An 8,611-nucleotide genomic window follows, 5' to 3' on the forward strand; every position below is an offset into this window, starting at 1 on the left:
AGACTGATATTTACAGCTGATATAGACTGATATTTACAGCTGATGTAGACTGATATTTACAGCCGATATAGACTGATATTTACAGCTGATATAGACTGATATTTACAGCTGATGTAGACTGATATTTACAGCTGATAATGACTGATATTTACAGCTGATGTAGACTGATATTTACAGCTGATATAGACCGATATTTACAGCTGATATAGACCGATATTTACAGCTGATATAGACTGATATTTACAGCTGATGTAGACTGATATTTACAGTTGATATAGACTGATATTTACAGCTGATATAGACTGATATTTACAGCTGATGTAGACTGATATTTACAGCTGATATAGACTGATATTTACAGCCAATATAGACTGATATTAACAGCTGATATAGACTGATGTTTACAGCTGATATAGACTGATATTTACAGCTGATATAGACTGATATTTACAGCCAATATAGACTGATATTTACAGCTGATATAGACTGATATTTACAGCTGATATAGACTGATATTAACAGCTGATATAGACTGATGTTTACAGCTGATATAGACTGATATTAACAGCTGATATAGACTGATGTTTACAGCCAATATAGACTGATATTTACAGCTGATATAGACTGATATTTACAGCTGATACAGACTGATATTAACAGCTGATATAGACTGATATTTACAGCTGAGATAAACAGTGATTTAGGATGTACCGTGATATGGAACCAAACCCTGTCAGGATAACCAGATATGAATCGGACTGAATCTTAGGACCCGTGTAGCTGCAGGGCTCTAATCATAGCTGAGTCCTGAGCCTGGTGGAAATGCTCATCCCTAGGTAAAGTGTCGGAGAGTTTAAGTTTGGTAGATGAATGGGATGAGTAACTGTTTTTAATAATAGTGATCTCTGTGATGATAAAAATGACCTGGACTCTGATGTCTATCATAATGGAGCGGCCCTAACAGAGTAGTGGGAAAGTATGCAGACTGATCCTGGACCAGAACTACAGAGAACCACTCCAGATTTGAGATGACAACATTTAAACACAAACAGGGACCAGAGAGGAACCACAGAACATCTGAACTCTAGTCAGTGAGTCCCTACGGGAACACAGCAGGGACATTTGATCGGGATGGGGGGATCATTTTGTCCTGTAGGCTCCTGTTGAGCTCCTCTCTGCTCAGATTCTCCGGGAGACTGAGAGGATCCGGATCAGAGAGAGAGCTGCAGCTGCACCGACAGGACCAGACGATCCAGCACCTGACAGGTCCGGAGAATCCAGCTGCTGAACACCAGGAGCCATGTCTGAGTCTGTGCTGGTCTCTGTGAGGGACAGAGACGCTACCTGTCCACGCGGAGGGACCTACCTGTCCACGCGGAGGGACGGTGACCGTGACAGCCTGACGAGCATGCAGAGAATAATCAGATCCACTCACCATGTCTGCTGCCTCTCCGGGGCTCGAAGGGTTAATAATCTGCAGTGCGGGCAGCAGCTCCAGCATGTAAACCGAGCGCTCACCGGTTTGTTCCGCCTTCACCCCCCCAGCTCCCCCCTCCCCTCTCCTCCCCGCCCTGCCTCCTCATCCTCAGGAACAAGGGATGAGATAAGACATTAAGATTCTGCTCCTCATCGCATCACCCCTCTCTCTCTCTCTCTCTCTCTCTCTCTCCTCCGCGCGCTCTTACGGAAGGACGCAGAATTCAAAGAATTCACGAGCGCAGGTGGCGTTTACGCAGAGATGCGCCAAAACTAACGCATCTTTGGTCTGTAGTCACTGCTGAGACTCTGAAGATGCCGCGTGGATGAAGCAGTGATGGACCAGTACCTGATCCAGTATCAGGACCATCAGAACCACAGAACAAGACTGGTTTTCAAAGTTGGAGGACTTTGGAGATGTCTGATCCATCTGTTGGTTCAGTCCACACCCAAACAGCTCATCACTGACACTCTGGCTTCCTGATAGGTTCACTCTGCCTGTCAATCATCCACGGCTCTGTACGGTGGCCATGAAGGTCAACTCTAAAAATATTTCATGATGGCAAAAATCATTTCCCAAGGCAGAGGAAGCATTTCTCAGAATATGAAAATATATACAAAAATATACACTTGTAACAGGGTATTAATCTATGAGACATACTAATACTAATACTAATAATACTAATAATACTAATAATGATAAAAATAATAATAATGATAATAATGATAATAATAATGATAAAATAATACTAATAATTATAATGATAGAAATAATACTAATAATAATAATAATAATAATAATAATAATAATGATAAAAATAATAATAATGATAATAATAATAATAATAATGATAAAATAATACTAATAATTATAATGATAGAAATAATACTAATAATAATAATAATAATAATAATAATAATAATAATAATAATAATAATAAAATAATTATAATGATAAAAATAATAATAATGATAAACAAAAATAATAATAATAATAATAATAATGATAATAATAATATTGATAAAATGATAATAATAATAATAATAATAATAATAATAATATAATGATGAAAATAATATTAAAAATGATAAAGATAATAATAATAATAATGATGATAATAATGATAATAATAACAATAATAATAATAATAATAATAATAATTATAACAATAATAATAATAATAAGGTATCATTATTATTGTAATAATTATTTTAAAAATTGTATTTATTTTCTTATTTATTGACTTACTATTATTTTAATATCTTATTTATTTTACTTTTTTCAGTTTATTTTATCTTGTGCTATTATGTTTTTTTTAGTTTTCCAATCAAAAATGAACAAGAAAAAAGAAAAACTAAAGTAAAATAAAAGAATAAATGGAATAGAAAAAAGAAACAGAGAAAATGCATTCATTTAAAAAAAAAATAGAATAGAATAAAATAATATTTTCCATCCCAGTATATATTTAATAAAAGTATGTCAGCCACTGAACTGATTTTCATAATGCTCCATGTGGATGATGGAGTCCCTCCTGTTACCATGGATACCTTTAAAAGCTCCCTAAACCAAAAGTTGAGACGTTATAAAAACTTTGAACACAAAATTCAGTGATTGGCAAATGCGTTTAGACTTTTATTCAACTAAATACTGCAGAAAGATGAAATATTTCATGGTAAATGTGAAACATATCATCATTTTGTAAAATATGCACACACTAAATTTGATGCATTCAACACGTGACAAAAAAGTCGGGACAGGAGCGTGTTCACCACTGCGCTACATCACCTTTGCTTCTCTTCTTCACTATCAAAGTGTTAAAGAAGAACTCTTTCCCATTTTTCATTATATTCATATTAAGTTGTTGAACAGTGCAGGGTCTTAAGTTGTGCTTTATGATGTACCTCACATTTAAGCCAGTCCAGGCCCCGCCCTCTTTCATTGAGGCCATGCCATTGTAATTGTGCAGAATTGGGCTTGGCATTGTCTCACTGAAATAAACAGGAAGCATGTTAGTCCAAAACCTCTCAGTAGTTATGGTGCCTTCACAGAAGTGCTAGTTACCCATGCTAAGGGCACCAATAGTTGAGCAGAAGGTTTCATTATGGTAAAGTAGTAGCAGAAGTGAAGCACTGATGTAGCAGTAGTAAAGCAGTAGAGTAGCAGTAGTGTAGCAGTAGTGTAGTAGTAGTGTAGTAGTTGTGTAGTAGTAGTGCAGCAGTAGTGTAGCAGTAGTGTAGTAGTAGTGTAGTAGTTGTGTAGCAGTGGTGTAGCAGTTGTGTAGCAGTAGTGTAGCAGTGGTGTAGTAGTGGTGTAGCAGTAGTGAAGCAGTAGTGTAGCAGTAGTGTAGCAGTAGTGTAGTAGTAGTGCAGCAGTAGTGTAGCAGCAGTGTAGTAGTAGTGTAGCAGTAGTGTAGTAGTAGTGTAGTAGTTGTGTAGTAGTGGTGTAGCAGTAGTGTAGCAGTAGTGTAGTAGTAGTGTAGCAGTGGTGTAGTAGTGGTGTAGCAGTAGTGAAGCAGTAGTGTAGTAGTAGTGTAGCAGTAGTGTAGCAGTAGTGCAGCAGTGGTGTAGTAGTGGTGTAGCAGTTGTGTAGCAGTAGTGTAGCAGTGGTGTAGTAGTGGTGTAGCAGTAGTGAAGCAGTAGTGTAGTAGTAGTGTAGCAGTAGTGTAGTAGTAGTGTAGTAGTAGTGTAGCAGTAGTGTAGTAGTAGTGTAGTAGTAGTGCAGCAGTAGTGTAGCAGCAGTGTAGTAGTAGTGTAGCAATAGTGTAGTAGTAGTGTAGTAGTTGTGTAGTAGTGGTGTAGCAGTAGTGTAGCAGTAGTGTAGTAGTAGTGTAGTAGTTGTGTAGTAGTAGTGCAGCAGTAGTGTAGCAGTAGTGTAGTAGTAGTGTAGTAGTTGTGTAGCAGTAGTGTAGCAGTAGTGTAGCAGTAGTGCAGCAGTAGTGTAGCAGCAGTGTAGTAGTAGTGTAGTAGTAGTGTAGCAGTAGTGTAGCAGTAGTGTAGTAGTAGTGCAGCAGTAGTGAAGCAGCAGTGTAGTAGTAGTGTAGCAGTAGTGTAGTAGTAGTGTAGTAGTTGTGTAGTAGTGGTGTAGCAGTAGTGTAGCAGTAGTGTAGTAGTAGTGTAGTAGTTGTGTAGTAGTAGTGCAGCAGTAGTGTAGCAGTAGTGAAGTAGTAGTGTAGTAGTTGTGTAGCAGTAGTGTAGCAGTAGTGCAGCAGTAGTGCAGCAGTAGTGTAGTAGTAGTGTAGTAGTAGTGTTGCAGTAGTGAAGCAGTAATGTAGTAGAAGTGTAGTAGTAGTGTAGCAGTTGTGTAGCAGTAGTGTAGTAGTAGTGTAGCAGTAGTGTAGCAGTAATGTAGCAGTAGTGTAGCAGTAGTGTAGTAGTAATGTAGCAGTAGTGTAGTAGTAGTGTAGCAGTAGTGCAGCAGTGGTGTAGTAGTGGTGTAGCAGTAGTGTAGCAGTAGTGTAGCAGTGGTGTAGTAGTGGTGTAGCAGTAGTGAAGCAGTAGTGTAGTAGTAGTGTAGCAGCAGTGTAGCAGTAGTGTAGCAGTAGTGTAGCAGTAGTGTAGTAGTAGTGTAGCAGTGGTGTAGTAGTGGTGTAGCAGTAGTGAAGCAGTAGTGTAGTAGTAGTGTAGCAGTAGTGTAGCAGTAGTGCAGCAGTGGTGTAGTAGTGGTGTAGCAGTTGTGTAGCAGTAGTGTAGCAGTGGTGTAGCAGTAGTGTAGCAGTAGTGTAGCAGTAGTGTAGTAGTAGTGTAGTAGTAGTGCAGCAGTAGTGTAGCAGCAGTGTAGTTGTAGTGTAGCAATAGTGTAGTAGTAGTGTAGTAGTTGTGTAGTAGTGGTGTAGCAGTAGTGTAGCAGTAGTGTAGTAGTAGTGTAGTAGTTGTGTAGTAGTAGTGCAGCAGTAGTGTAGCAGTGGTGTAGTAGTAGTGTAGTAGTTGTGTAGCAGTGGTGTAGCAGTAGTGTAGCAGTAGTGTAGCAGTGGTGTAGTAGTGGTGTAGCAGTAGTGTAGCAGTAGTGTAGCAGTAGTGTAGCAGTAGTGTAGTAGTAGTGCAGCAGTAGTGTAGCAGCAGTGTAGTAGTAGTGTAGCAGTAGTGTAGTAGTAGTGTAGTAGTGGTGTAGCAGTAGTGTAGCAGTAGTGTAGTAGTAGTGTAGCAGTGGTGTAGTAGTGGTGTAGCAGTAGTGAAGCAGTGGTGTAGTAGTAGTGTAGCAGTAGTGTAGCAGTAGTGCAGCAGTGGTGTAGTAGTGGTGTAGCAGTTGTGTAGCAGTAGTGTAGCAGTGGTGTAGTAGTGGTGTAGCAGTAGTGAAGCAGTAGTGTAGCAGTAGTGTAGCAGTAGTGTAGTAGTAGTGTAGCAGTAGTGTAGTAGTAGTGTAGTAGTAGTGTAGCAGTAGTGTAGTAGTAGTGTAGTAGTAGTGCAGCAGTAGTGTAGCAGCAGTGTAGTAGTAGTGTAGCAATAGTGTAGTAGTAGTGTAGTAGTTGTGTAGTAGTGGTGTAGCAGTAGTGTAGCAGTAGTGTAGTAGTAGTGTAGTAGTTGTGTAGTAGTAGTGCAGCAGTAGTGTAGCAGTAGTGTAGTAGTAGTGTAGTAGTTGTGTAGCAGTAGTGTAGCAGTAGTGTAGCAGTAGTGCAGCAGTAGTGTAGCAGCAGTGTAGTAGTAGTGTAGCAGTAGTGTAGCAGTAGTGTAGTAGTAGTGTAGCAGTAGTGTAGCAGTAGTGTAGCAGTAGTGTAGTAGTAGTGTAGTAGTAGTGTAGCAGTAGTGTAGTAGTAGTGTAGTAGTAGTGTAGCAGTAGTGTAGCAGTAGTGTAGTAGTAGTGTAGTAGTAGTGTAGTAGTAGTGTAGCAGTAGTGTAGCAGTAGTGTAGCAGTAGTGTAGCAGCAGTGTAGTAGTAGTGTAGTAGTAGTGTAGTAGTAGTGTAGCAGCAGTGTAGTAGTAGTGAAGTAGTAGTGTAGCAGTAGTGTAGCAGTAGTGTAGTAGTAGTGTAGCAGCAGTGTAGTAGTAGTGTAGTAGTAGTGTAGCGGTATTGCAGTAGTAGAGCTGTTGTTCATCATGTTTAGTTTTTAACCCTCCTCTCTGTCACTGATGACCTGTTTTACTGCAGATGATGAGTGTTTGCAGCCTCCAGTAGTCTGTGATGCTCTGGTCTTCTCTAGCCACGCGGTGATGTGAAGAAGAGGAGGAGGCATGAGCCTCAGGTCTCCTGGAGCCGGTTTCTGCTGGTTAGAGAAGCTGCACCTCTCTCTCTCTCTCTCTCTCTCTCTCTCTCTGATGTTCATGTCAGAGATGTGATGCAGCAGTGACAGAAAAACCTGCAGCCTGTCGGTACAAGCCTCATGTGGAGGACTACACCGGTGAGTCTGTGTAAACTGAGCAGCCCAGACTCGTTCTGTCTTCAGGAAGCTCTTCAAGTTCAGAAAATCAGAGCTTTTCATTTTAATTTCAGAAATGCCACGTTAGAAAAGTGGCTATGATGTGGTTTAAAGAGCTGTTAGTTCAGCAGTGTGTGCTCTAAGAGTTAAGTTTGACTGCTGTTTTAAATATTATTCTTAGTTTTAATCCTGGTGATAAAATGTTAATCAGTTTCAGACACATTCGAGTCATTCTGACCCTTTTTAATCCAGTTTTAATCAATGCAAACATTAAAACCATTTTAGTCATGTAACAGTGAGTGCGGTTTAGTCTAAACCTGATCACAGCACTTCAATCGTTTCCCACTGAGGGCCCACATGTAGGACCGCCTTCACAGACCCGACCTGTCGGATATTGTTGCCAGTAAATCCAGTCCGGTTTAGCTGAGTGAGCTTAGTGACAGGATTTAAATAACAAGGGAAATAGCCAATCAGATTTCAGAGGCCACTGGCTCCGCCCCCGTCAGGATGGGAATGGCACTCCATGCAGCGGAGAGGAGACTGGCTGTCAGAATGTTCACCATGCACGGTGGGGTCTGAGTTTAGTCCATCACAGTCTGGCTGCAGACCTCAGCTCTCAGACCTGCAGACCGCTGTGAGGCATCACCTCTCCTGGTGGAAATACATGCTAAAACTTTCAAAATAAAACCTGATTTAACCCTTGTGCCCTCCTCGGGCATTTTTGTCCATTTTAATCAACTTTTTTTTTTTTTTTTTAATTTGTGATCATTTTGTCAGTTTTACAGCTTGTGGCATGAATTTTTACAGGAACATTTCTTTCTAGTTAAATTTTTGAAATCCATCATGTTTTACTCTTAAATGTCATTCAGACTCTCAATGAATTTTCTACCCTCTGGACACCTTCGAGGCAAAAATGTACACGTACAAAAAACTGCCATTAAATCAGCATACATCAATATTTTTTTCTACTTTTTTTCATAAATCTCTTCAACAACTTCAGAACTGCTCAAAACTACCAAACATTCAATAATTTTCAAGATTTTAACCCTTCACATGCCAGTTTGATTATTTGAAATATTTTATTTTTTACTACAAAAAACACAAAAAGTGAATTATTTTCCATAAAATTAATAGTATAAAGACGGGGCTTTGGGGGTGATAAGAGTCTTGGATGGGTCAAAGATTAGCAACAAAACTGATTTGATTGCATTTGTATTTTTTACGTAGTGCCAGCTTTAACATTAGGGCACCCTCTGGACACCTTCGAGGCAAAAATGTACATTTACAAAAAAACTGCCATTAAATCAGCAGACATCAATATTTTTTTTTCTACTTTTTTTCATAAATCTCTCTAACAACTTCAGAGTTGTTCAAAACTACCAAACATTCAATCATTACCAGAATTTGAACCCTTTAAACTCACACAAAACTCTTCATAATATAACGGGCAAAAATACAAGAATTTGGTGCATGGTCCTACCATGAGTAAATGGTTGAATCTGGTGGAATACGGTAAAAATGTCAAATTTCACTAGACTTCTTCACATTGAAAGGCTAACATTAACTTCCTGTTGGAGTTAGGGTTAGGGTTTAGGATACAAGAAGTAAACAGCCCAAAATATCACCTGGTAAACCAGCTCTGAAAATGTTTAATAATGACAGTACTGAATAAATCCTGGTTAAATAAATCCTGATGAATGATAAGGAAAAATTTAGTGCAATATTTAAGGTTTTTGCTTATTTCCTGTGGCGAGAGTCCACAGGTGGCGCTGTTGGTACAGATCC

At 39.2% G+C, this 8,611-nt stretch overlaps 1 protein-coding gene across 1 annotated transcript in view; it reads right to left on the reverse strand.

The window, feature by feature from the left end:
- panx2 (pannexin 2) overlaps positions 1-1,543 on the reverse strand; it is a 29,152-nt gene extending 27,609 nt beyond the window's left edge. Inside the window, exon 1 of the mRNA XM_041794738.1 lies at positions 1,436-1,543. The gene's annotated coding sequence lies outside the window, so the exon portion shown is untranslated. The remainder of the gene's footprint in view (positions 1-1,435) is intronic.
- Positions 1,544-8,611: the final 7,068 nt, after the last annotated feature.

The sequence above is a fragment of the Cheilinus undulatus genome, linkage group 9, assembly GCF_018320785.1.
Source record: "Cheilinus undulatus linkage group 9, ASM1832078v1, whole genome shotgun sequence".
Classification (NCBI taxonomy): Eukaryota; Metazoa; Chordata; class Actinopteri; order Labriformes; family Labridae; genus Cheilinus; species Cheilinus undulatus.